Source organism: Schistocerca americana, chromosome 2 (assembly GCF_021461395.2).
Source record: "Schistocerca americana isolate TAMUIC-IGC-003095 chromosome 2, iqSchAmer2.1, whole genome shotgun sequence".
In the NCBI taxonomy this organism is placed as follows: Eukaryota; Metazoa; Arthropoda; class Insecta; order Orthoptera; family Acrididae; genus Schistocerca; species Schistocerca americana.
Genome location: NC_060120.1, coordinates 1,034,899,961 through 1,034,912,353, shown reverse-complemented (window position 1 = coordinate 1,034,912,353; position 12,393 = coordinate 1,034,899,961). Strand labels below are relative to the sequence as shown.

The following is a 12,393-nucleotide window of genomic DNA, read 5'->3' as shown; positions in this document are numbered from 1 at the left end:
AGACAACGAATTTCATACATCATGTTTACTTGGAATCTCTCGCACAGGAAACATTCCCGCATATCAAGAAAAGAAAGCAGGCTAATCTTGTTTACGAAAGGGTAAAAGAACAGATGAATAGAATTGCATACCAATATGACTGTCGTGTTACAGGACCATAGGGCACATCCAGACTACGAATATTATATTTCACTAGGAAGAGCTCTTTTCAAAGAATCAGCATGACTCTTTGAGGTCTATGAAATACGGTGTCTAGAATCTACATTCGGAAATGCAAATTGTTCTGCGCTAACCTCGCCGACTTCTATATTGATGTGTTTTCCTGCGGTATTAATATCACTAAAGGCATGTTTTCTAATTGTAAATCTGAAGTACAGCTTAAATTATTAGTTCGGTATGAAAAATGTGAAGTTCAACTCTTAAGCAACATTTCTTTACTATTTTTCACATCATGCAACGTTACCATGTGCTTCATCAAGTACAAACAACACTGTAGAGAGAGATAGTATATTGTGGCAGGACTTGAGTTAGAAACCATGCCAAGTAAGAGCGAAGTTTGTGCTCAAAATGGCCACGTTATTGTTGTGGGCTGGCAAGACAGCCAATCCACAGTGACGGGTAGCCGAAAGGCACGCGTTTAAGCTCACGCAGGCTAGCGTGAGGTCTGGAACAGCTAAAGTAATTGAGACTAGCAAATAAAGTACGAAGCTGCTGGAATACTTAACTTTAATCCATAAGAGGTGAACATAGCTCTTGACGGGACATGCATCACAAGATAAATAGCAAATGATAATGGCGCCTTGCTAGGTCGTAGCAAATGACGTAGCTGAAGGCTATACTAACTATCGTCTCGGCAATTGAGAGCGTAATTTGTCAGTGAACCATCGCTAGCAAAGTCGGTTGTACAACAGGGGCGAGTGCTAGGACGTCTCTCTAGACCTGCCGTGTGGCGGCGCTCGGTCTGCAATCACTGATAGTGGCGAAACGCGGGTCCGTCGTATACTAGCGGACCGCGGCCGATTTAAAGGCTACCACCTAGCAAGTGTGGTGTCTGGCGGTGACACCACAGTTATTCCGTTACATTTTTTTTTTTAAATGGCGCTGAGCACTATGGGACTTAACTTCTAAGGTCATCAGTGTCCTAGAACTTAGAACTACTTAAACCTAACTAATCTAAGGACATCACACACATCCATGCCCGAGGCAGGATTCGAACCTGCGACCGTAGCGGTCGCGCGGATCCAGACTGAAGCGCCTAGAACCGTTCGGCCACCCCGGCCGGCTACATTTTTATTAATCAGTACATTTTTGCAGTTGTTATTTTAGTTAACAATAATTTCACTTGTTTCGTACTTGAATATGGAGCAAGTGCCCAACTGCCAATGGTTTACACAGTACTTTTCAGATTAACAATTGTCAATAACAAATCGTTTCTACTTTCATTGCATCTTCTAGAAATGAAAATTCGAAATATCAAAATTCAGCGTGGTTGTTTTGTCTGAGCGACTGCCTTACTGTGGCTTTTACGTGTTATAAAACAAGCTGACAATGCTTTTCGAACAATACACCACGCGGGAACGTATGCTATTGTCTTCTGCGACTCAACGAGTTGAATTGGATGGGGGCCAGAGTAGCCAAAACAAATGTTCGGATTTCACTGCAGCTTGAAAAGCAACAGCGAAGTATTCATTTCAAATTGAATACGATATTTTTACGTAAGAATAGGTTCGATGACAGTAGCAATCGGTTACATTCATGGTGTCCTTGTTAGCAGGGAGACAAGTGAAACTTTTTGCTCTTTCATTACGAAGACAAACGGGATTCCGTTCTGCATTTGTACTGATACAGTCGTAATCGAAATTCGGTATATAATATTTGAAAAGACGCCGGTTCATGCAGTCAATGTGTAACATTTGCCGTCAGTCTGCTCTTTTGAAAACCTGATTCCGGTATTGGAAGAGACTATGCAGCGGAATTACGGACTAACAAATTTGTGGAAGTGCCTCCCTGATACATAAGACGTTTTTATTTTATGTTGAGTATTTTGATGTTCAAAGAAAGCATTTAGCTCTGAGTTCTACCAATCAAGAGATTCAATAAGTTGTTAAAAGTAGACAGATTCATACAAAGAAGGTAGTCATATTGAATGATAAGAACTGGGAGGGCGTCGTAAATTTTTAATTCCGCCCGCAAAACAACGTATGGAGTGAGCAACTCGTAACTTAGATTTAAATTTTGTTTTTTTTTTCAGCCGTATATATTTTCTTTTTCTATCAAGTAAAGGAAGTAGGTTAAGTATGACATCAATGGGCGTAAAGAACGCCTTGGGGTTCATGTTAACGAATAACCGACTAATAGCGTTAGTAACAATGGTCTTATATAATGTTATTTTATCGTTATAGAAATCGCAGACCGATGTTTAAAGAGCTGGTGAAAATAAGAAATATTGAAAACTTGATCGACTTTGTTGATGTATTCATTTTTTCCTCTCGAATACTAGCTGTTCGTTTTATCAGTGAAGTGCGTTCACATCAAATTTCCTATGGTTGTTTTGATTAATAAAATAAAAAATAAATAAATGAAGGAAGAAATTTAAGTGTTGTAAGAGACATAATGAAATATTAATTCAATTATTGGGTATTTCACCTTAATAATTCGATTTGCCGAAAGTTTTAAAAGTAGTTTCAAAGTTTTAGATGTAGTTATCTCAGAAAGTTTCTTCTAGACTTTACACACTCTACCTACGAAACTGAGTGGATTGGAGTTTATCATCATTTATTTAGAAAGACATGAGTATCATTCTTGAAGTTAATGTGTTGTGGTGCAGACATTGTTATCACTCATGGCACTCTTGGAATGTATGCATCACTTTATCGTTCCCTTAACTGTCATTAGACATCCAGCGTTGCTCCAATAATTGTCCAATCACAGATCATCGCAGATCTTCAACTATATGCGTTGTGTGCAGCTCTTGTTCCTAAGCACCCATTTTCTTTTTACAGAATTTTTTTGATATTCTGGCCACAACAGATACACCGCTACAGGACTGCTATAAATGATTCGTTTGTTTTCAGAGTTCTATATTACATGAACAAGCCTAATTGATGTGCGAATAGAACCGTAAACTCACCGGGTTTGCATTGTGACCACCAGTTGGCGTTACGAGTGCAGTGTCTTGGCAAATGGCGACAAAGCGAGAAAACAGTTGTTGTATCTTGGAATATGCAAGATGTTTTGACTGTTATGGCAGTGCAGTTCTTATTCGGAAGGAATTACGGAGAAGAACCACCATGTAAACAGAGTGTAGTGCTTTGGCATCAACAACTTAGAGGCACCGGTTGTCTCTGATAACAGGAAGGTACCGGTCGAGCAAGTTAGGCAGATGAAACCATGGAGAGGGTGAAAAGAATCAACGATCTACACAAGGTACGAACTTGGAATAAGGGCAACAAACTGTATGGAAGATTTTGAGCGGCGGTTACATTTCAAATCGTACCGTCTCCAGCTCGTGCAATAACTAAAACCGTACGATTATGACCGGCACCTTTATTAAGGACCGTGTTTATGTACCCTCCACGGCCAAAAACAATGGGACAGCTCAGAGAACGTATCAGTGCTACCCTGTTCACACCGACAGTATGTTGGCTACATAATGTATGGAACGAACTTCACTACCGCTTGACGTGTGTCGTGTGACCACAGGGCATTCATAGAACATTAGTGGTGCGCAAAATGCGTACTTCATGAGTTTACGATCTATTCATGCATCAGTCATATTTGTACATGTAATACTTTAGAGAACACAGAGCTCTGAAAACGAATGAATCATTTGTAGTAGCCCTTTCATTAACACTTCTCAAATATTTATCAATAACAATCCAATTGCCTAAGCACTAGCTTCATAAAACATTTATTATTGTCTTGAGTGTTTTTTCTTATCCTAATAGGGTTATAGTACATATTTTGCTTTTTACCATGTGTGTGATACAAGCAGATTCGTGATGAAAAGGTTTCAATGTTGTTTCTATGTTGCTGTAATGTAGAAGTATGCTTCAAAAGTAAAACTATCGAAAAGCCTTTGGCAGTTCAAATCAAAATTTATTTAGGCACGAAGAAGGATGGTATAGTCGTATATTCAAGAAGATCGCAATAATCAAGTTACCGACAAAGGAACAACGAAAGGTATATAAACTGGTAACAATGTTCATGTTCGTACTACAATATTTTAGAAAGGTAGTGCTTACATGTTTGAGTGCTCTTGGTAAGTCACACGTGGAGTGTTTTTATATCTGTATTTCCACAGGAAGAAGATTAATATGAGTAACAAATTGTAATATACACTGCTCATTAACCTATCTTTTTCACGATTATTTCAGGAAATATTAATGCTCACCAGCAGCAGATTTTAAATTTGTGCAGAATAGAGACAGGGAGGTAGTATGTCCATACAACCCCGCCCCATTAGAGGATTAAAAACGCCTGCAGCGTGTGGCCTCTGTTGTTTTCTGGTTTTGAGATATCAGGCAATGTATGGAACTGACTGTGAGCCGATATTTACTGCGGCAGCCACGTGCGCGGCGATTCCTTCAGTTGTGAGTTAAGTTCGTTGTAGAGTTCACAGATGGCGCCAACGTCTAGGGCGAGATAACACTGGCAGATGGCGCTGGGTTAGTGCAGTGTGTGCCGCTGCGAAGGCAGTTAACGTCTGTCCTCCGGTTAGCCGTGATCGTCTAGTGGTTAGGACATTGCGTTGTGGCCGCAATAACCCAGGTTCGAATCCTGGTCACGGCAGTGGTAAAACACTGTCACGGTGGAGGCATTTTTTTACTTTTGTCGGACATCCACTACCGGAAAAGCATTATATTTTGTCGTAATTGAGCGTAATTTTGCTTCAGTGTCACTGGAAAGATTGGTCACGTTAACGTGCAGATACATCCGCATCATTCGATGATTTTTGTGATTCAGTCACGTTATTGCATATCAGTTCAGCCGAAATCGACAAGTTACGTCCGAAATAAATGTTGTAGATTAATTTGTAAACATAACACTGGGAATGGCAGTGCAAGCGCGTGTATGGGAATATATTTATTCTGACAGCCTAATTTACATAACTGTGAATAACTAGAAGAAAATTCAGTTTATATTTCTGTTAGTTACCGTTTATTGTTGAAATATCTGAGGTTTTTCCCTTTTCTTTAGGGGACTAGCATGCATTATGGTAACCGAAACAATAGATTCAATCGGCTGTGAATTTTAGTTTAACCACTCCTTTGGAGCAACCGATTGTAATTTTACATCTCCCTAGGATTATTATTCATTCATTTCTTTCGAGTAAAACCAGTCTTATGGGAGCGACCGATTGTTAACTGTCGACGCAGCCTGGGGCATTCGATTGTTTTGCCATTGTTAAGTTATTATTGTTGACTGCACGCTGTTGTCACCAGTCGTCACTGTTACTGGCATTTCGACATTTTCGTTTTATTGAGAGCCAATAAATAGCTTTTAGTTCAGTGTTTCGTCCATGACTTATGAAGAGGTTGTCTTAGTAGTGAACTTTGTGTCCGGAACAGAATACTGGAACGCTCATTGGCTGGATAAAAAAGGTCCTTTAGAGAAATTCAATGCGGTATACAATATCTGCAAAGTCATATTCATGTTATGACACTGTACTGCTTAAAGAAAGTCAGTGGAAACTGACGAATGATTACAAATAATTCTCGCAAAATAAATACTTCGGACATGCGCAGTATATGCTTAAAAAGCAAGCGAGTAAGTCACCAAACAATTTAAGAAGTTGTATGTTATATGCTTGCTGTTCACGTAACCTCAGCATTTACCGAACTAGAATTATCGGCGATGAATGCAGAGCTTCAATAAATTTAAATTAAAAAGTAATTGTTCACTTATTTGAACATTACTTTATAATGTAATCTTTTAAAACCGACAACAAATCCATATTTAATGCTAGAAGTATGTAAACTTCATTTTTAAATAAAGAAATACATTAATTTTGTTAATATTTAATTTTTACAATTTTTTATTTCACTACTCCTGGAAATGAAGTATTTTTATTTGTCTCTTAAAAAAGCAAGCTGGTAACCCCCTAGTAAAGGTTCTGGAAAGACGAAAGTCAAGCCCGGAGTGAAGCCATTCGTATAACAGCAGTAAGTGACAGAGACTTTTGTCAGACAACGGGCTGTAAATGAAAACACTCAAACCTACAGTATCGGCGAAAGCATTCATACAGCTGACTCGACCGCAGAGACTAATTGTGTACACCATAAGAATACACCTGAACTATCTATTTTTCCGGAATCTCACTGGATTTCGTTTCAAGCGGAGCGGAACCCAAATAGTTTCCTTAACACTGAAGTAGACTATAGTGATACCTTTTTTGCATTATTCGCACGTCGACTCTGAGATAATACGGAACAACAGCTTTACCGGTGCATTTTAACTTGGACAGCATGGCCAGCCAACTGGTCCAACTAACCTGCACCGATGTGAAAAGTAGCAGTTCAGACGTAAAAAGAGACGACCCCAAAACAATTTTGTTTCGAATGCAATTCAACTTTTGAGCGGAATGAAATAATATACGCAAAACCCCGGCAACATGATTCTTAGGGAACCAGACGGAAAAAATATTAAATTGAAAACAAGAGTAATGAATATTCCTAACTTAAACCAGTGAAACTTCCAATTTTCTTCCTGAAACTATGTGAATCATTTCTGCGGAGTATGATGGCTCGGCTGATATAATTTGAAAAAGATCACCGAATTTTCCTTGTTTTGAACTGTAGAATAATCATTCAAATTATTTCTAAGGACGACCCGAATATTTCTTTCTTGTCTTCACAACGAAAGGAAACAACTATTCAGACATCCGTTTAACTTTTAAAGTAGTCATATTCGCTTCTTCCAGGCGTTTTGCCCTCAGTTTGCTAAAAAAAATTTAAAATAATTTGCCTCACATTGTAAAGCACTGAAGTGGAACGTCCATTCATTTCTGTCGAGAGACCTCCCAGTAGGCCAAAAATTACCTGAAATTTATTTGGAAGGGGACTTTTCAGCATTATGAAATATTATAATATGTTTAACAATGCTTCAGTTTGAGGGCGCTCTGAAAGTTATATTATTCTTGAAGAATCAAGTTAGCCAAGATCGCTAGCAATTCTTTATATTTTAATGACTGGTTTCGTCAGATCTACGCCGTCATCTTCGAATATTGTAACATTTTAGTTCTACATGTTTGTTACAGTACAGAAAGTCACTCTATTTATTTCATGTAACATTACCATTATTCGTTGTATTACTATTCGATAAGACGTTCGTGTTCGCATAATGGTGCTGTAGCTTTCGGTTATTGCTCTATTTGCATCGCTCTGGACTAAATTTTACACTTTTTAATCGATATTCACGAAATGTTCAACTGATTGCATAAAGCAGCTGTCATGTCAAATGTAATAAGCTGCTGGAACATAGTGGTTATATTTTACTTTTCACGAAAAAAACAGTAGATATTTAAACAGAAAATTCGGAGTGAGGAGCAATGTGAAACTCGTCTCTACAAATCTTTCATTGATTTTCAGTATGAACATTAATTAACAAAAAACAGTTGTGGCTATATGATAAAGTATTAAATACGCATTTATATTTAAACACATACTTCCTGCAGCAGCCTCCATTTCAAAACTTCGTGGTCCGAGTATAGAGAACAAAAATATTTATCCACATTTCTCCGCCCGGCTAGCTCGACGTATCACCCAAACAGCCCAAAAAATTTTACCTGAAAAACAACGATTGGATTAAGCTTGTGGCTGTCTCGTCGAGAGCGAATGCACAGTCTGAACATCACTATAGCTAATCGCCTAGCTGAAATTTCGTAACTATCAATTTTATATTCTTTTAAATTTTCACTACGACTTCGGAATTTGGCTCATTGCTCGTCGACGTGTCATCCGCCTTGATTGAGTATTCTAATCTAATTGTTCTTTTAGTATTCCTCCACGTCAAAGCAGTAGATTAATTTTGTACAGATGCTGGGTATGGATTTTAGAGACGCCAACACTTTATCTGTATTATGACATAACCGTGATAACAGCAAGCACGGTTGACGGATTTTAATGGCTGCTAACCGACTGTTCACTTTCTGCTTCTGCTTTTGTTCTTGACTGTATCAACGCGAAAGTGCCAGTGCTGTCAATTCTCCAAAACGAAAGAAGCTACTTGTTTCTACAAAGAAGCCAGAAGGAAACTGAAATAAAATAAGGTGTATTATGTGCAGTATTATTTCTGCAATAATTATACTGTGCAACAGACTAGCATAAATTTGTATTTATTTTCTTAATTTGGAATCTGCTGGACACTGCAGTAACACGAACAATTACTGTGAGTGTTTAGCATTATTTGAATTACGCTTCGCCGGCCGAAGTGGCCGTGCGGTTAAAGGCGCTGCAGTCTGGAACCGCAAGACCGCTACGGTCGCAGGTTCGAATCCTGCCTCGGGCATGGCTGTTTGTGATGTCCTTAGGTTAGTTAGGTTTAACTAGTTCTAAGTTCTAGGGGACTAATGACCTCAGCAGTTGAGTCCCATAGTGCTCAGAGCCATTTGAACCATTTGAATTACGCTTCACTGATAATACGCAGACAATAGACATGCGTTTCTAAAATTTCAAAATAGGTGATATACATGTTAACTTAAACATTAATTTGTATCCATGAAACTAAGTATAGCTTAAGCTAAATCATCGGTGCATTGTACGGAGGTTGACACCTTACCAAACTACTGCGCTGTATAGAAGTGCGCTGTTCGTCTCCTCAGTTCAGTCGCTGGCACATTGTTTATTGCAACTGTGAATCGCCCGACTTCTCATTCATCCCCGCATAAATCAAATTCTTCTTTGCTTAGCAAAGTTCTTGTGTATGTATCCTGACGAGCCGGGAACACACACCAACACACCTTTAGCTTGCTTTGTTGTGGTTTTTAATGCAATCTAGTAAAACATTTTCATGGGATATTAAAGCGTGTTTTGAAATCTTTAATTTTCCTTAGTCAACATCGACTTTAATGCAAATAATTTTCCTTAGTCAACATCGACTTAAATAATTTTCCTGTACTCCAGTAAAAGAAAGCCGGAAGAAAAGCCAAGTAACTGTGAAAAAAGCCATACTTCCAGGACCCAGTTGAATCATTCATTTGCTAGCTAAATGGTATGAAAAAGAAGGCAGAGTTAGCTCTAAAAAAGCTGACTTGACAACATTGTAGCGTACATACGCTACAATGTAGCGTACATACACTACAATGTTCCATGCTTGAACTTTTTCTTATTATAGATTATTTATAAGGAACCACTGTTTGTTTTAAGATGTTATTCAAGAATATCACCAGTCACTTTTAAAATGCAAATAACTGCAAAGCTTACGACTTTTGTCGTCTCTGGAAACGCTTGTTTATTTTTCTTGTCAACGTTTTCCACATGTTCCTCTCCTCACCGATTCTGCGGCCGGAAGGAAACTGATATAAAGTAACCATTTTTATAGCACCACATCAAAAAACTTCGATTTTCTTCTTTTCTGGATTTTGCCACAATCCACGATTCACTTCCACTGCCCAAACGTACATTCTCAAAAATTTCTTCCTCAAATTAAGGCCGATTGTTGATACTGGTAGACTTATTTTCGCTAGGAATGCCCTCTTTTTGTGTAGTCTTCTTTTATGACCTCCTTGTTTCGTCTCTTATGGGTTATTTTGCTTCCAAGGCAGCAGAATTCCTTCACTTCGTCTAATTTCTAGTCACTAATTTTGACCTTCAATTAATCGCTAATCTCATGTTTGCTGCTTCCCCTTACTTTCGTTCTTCATCGGTTTTCTCTTTTTGCATTTTGTGTACACATTAGACTATTCCATTCAACAGGTTCTGCAATTCTTCCGCACTTTCGCTGTGGATAGCAATGTCATCACAGAATCTTACGACTTATACCCTTTCACTCTGTTTTAACCCCACTCCTAAACTTTTCTTTTATTTCCTCCATTGCTTCTTCGATGTGCAGAGTGAACATTAGGGGCGCAAGAATCTTTGTATTATACCCAATCTAATCTGAGCACTTTGTTCTTGGTCATTCATTCTTCTTTCTTTTGCGCTTTGATCTTGTACACATTTTGTACTACCCTTATTTCCGTATAGCTTTCGCCTGTTTTTATGAGAATTTAAAATATCTTAAACTACAGGGTTATTCTAAATGATGGACCCATTTTCAAAACTTCGTATTCATTCAAGTACAAATCCAAAATGAACAAGCTTTATACGAACGAAAAGAGGAAGTTGTAATTAATTAGTTTTTAATAATTATTTAATAGTTAGAAAGCGTATCTGCTGTTACTGAGTGCATGGCAGCAGTTTTCCGGTTCCGCAGATCGTTCAGAGTGGTTGGTAGAGGCGGGACGTAAGCAGCTTCCTTCACGTAACTCCATAAGAAATAGTCGCAGGATGTGAGATTATGAGATCTCGGTAGTCAGAAGTGCAGAGCCAGGTCCTTAAGCCCCTGCGACCGATCCAGTGCTGAGAAAGAGAGTGATTCAAAAAGCCTCGTACATCACGGTGCCAATGGGGCGCAGCTCGATCATGTTGGAAAATGAAGTCCTGGAAATCTTCCATAACTTGAGGGAACAGCCATTGTTCCAACATGTCCAGTATGTGATTACAGTTAACCGTTTTTTCCGCAAAGAAAAATGGTTCATAAACCTTTTTATGCGATACAGCACACAACACGTTGATCTTCGGTGAGTCTCTTTCGTGTTGCAATGATGAATGTGGATTTTCTAAAGCCCATATGCGAACATTCTGTCCGTTGACTTTTCCTCTGAGGTGGAACGTCGCTTCATCGCTAAAAATTACACGCTGTAGAAATGCGTCATCCTCCATCTTTGCTAGCACATATCCACAAAATGCGAGCCGCTTCTCTTTGTCATTGGGGTTAAGAGCCTGCACAAGTTGTAATGGGTAGGGCTTGTACAGCAAACGCCGTCTCAGAACTTCCCATACAGTTGGTTCCAAGTTCTCGATTGGCTCTATTGGTAGACTTACCGGGACTGCACACAAAACTTTCTTGAATCCGTCGGACATCATCCTCTGACACACGCGGTCGGCCTGTGCTTTTTCCTTTGCACACACTCCCAATCAGTTTAAATTGCTTAAACCAAAGGCTAATGCTTTTGGGAGTTGGTGGTTGAATACCGAATTTGGTACGAAATGCCCGCTGGATTCCAATTTGCGATTCACTTTTCGCGAACTCAAGAACACAGAAAACCTTGTGTTCCACAGTCGCCATCTCACTCAGAACTGACAGTGAAACGGAATAACGGCCCTATTAGCGAGCGAACACTACCGGTCGCATCTGAAACCATCACTGCCCTCCAAAAACCTTGGAACTTCCTCTTTTCATTGGGGTTTGGGTTTGTACTTCAATACATACGAATTTATAAGAATGGGTTTATCATTTCCAATAACCCTATATTTTACATCGTCGAACGCGTTTTCTAGGTCGACATACGCCATGAACGTGTCTTGATGTTTTTTAAGTCCTGCTGTCATTTTCAACCACATCAGAAATACCTTTCCTGAAACCAAACTGATCGTCATCTAACATATCCTCAATTTTCTTTTCCTTTCTTCATCTTCATTGTTGTGGGCTGGCAGGAGAGCCCACTGGAATATTTGAGGAAGCCGAAAGGCACGCGTTTTAGCTCACGCAGGCTGGCGTGAGGTCTGGAACAGGACAAGGACTTTATAACTTAGAAAAACGGACGCAGATGGTAGAATACTTAACTTTAATCCATTAATGTTGAATGTAGCTCTTGTCTGTACATTATTTACAATATCAATAGTTGTTATATCCTAGCCAGTAATGCCACCCGAGCCCGCTGCCAAAAGGTTGGCAGCATCAAAGTCCGGACGCCGTACGCATAAGCAGCGCCAGCGAGACAGGAAATCGCCGCAAGTCTGCGCGCGCCACCGCTGGCTTCTGGCTTCTTAAGCGCTGGAGTCGCGAGCGCTAGGACAGTTCTGTATTCGCCGCTCAGTTGTATACTCGCCACCGAATTGTGTACTTGCTAGTCAGTTGTGTGTTCATCGCAGCAGAGTTGTTGTTTGTCGTCAGCCGACGCTGACCTAACCGCTCCGACTCGAACTAGACAGATTTCTGTAGACACGGAGTTCACTACTGTGTTTCAGTATCTTCGTTAATAAAGATAAGTACCGACTTTTATTTAATCAGAGTGTTTGGGTTTTCCTCTTTCTGTTCACTGTTCCAGCGGACCGGTCGGCCCGCTAATAAAAGTGTGGCGGTGACTTCGTAAGCCGTTTCTACAGCGAATTGCTTGTCGCTACGAACGCC

The 12,393-nt window shown here is 39.5% G+C and overlaps 1 protein-coding gene and 1 non-coding gene across 3 annotated transcripts in view; both read left to right on the top strand.

Annotated features, from left to right (window-relative positions):
* The window catches only part of LOC124594925 (solute carrier organic anion transporter family member 4A1), a 539,939-nt gene that overhangs the window by 412,235 nt on the left and 115,311 nt on the right, over positions 1-12,393 (top strand). The gene's annotated exons all lie outside the window — the stretch shown is intronic.
* Trnah-gug lies at positions 4,720-4,791 on the top strand. Its single transcript has one exon. It is a non-coding gene; the product is annotated as a tRNA-His (tRNA).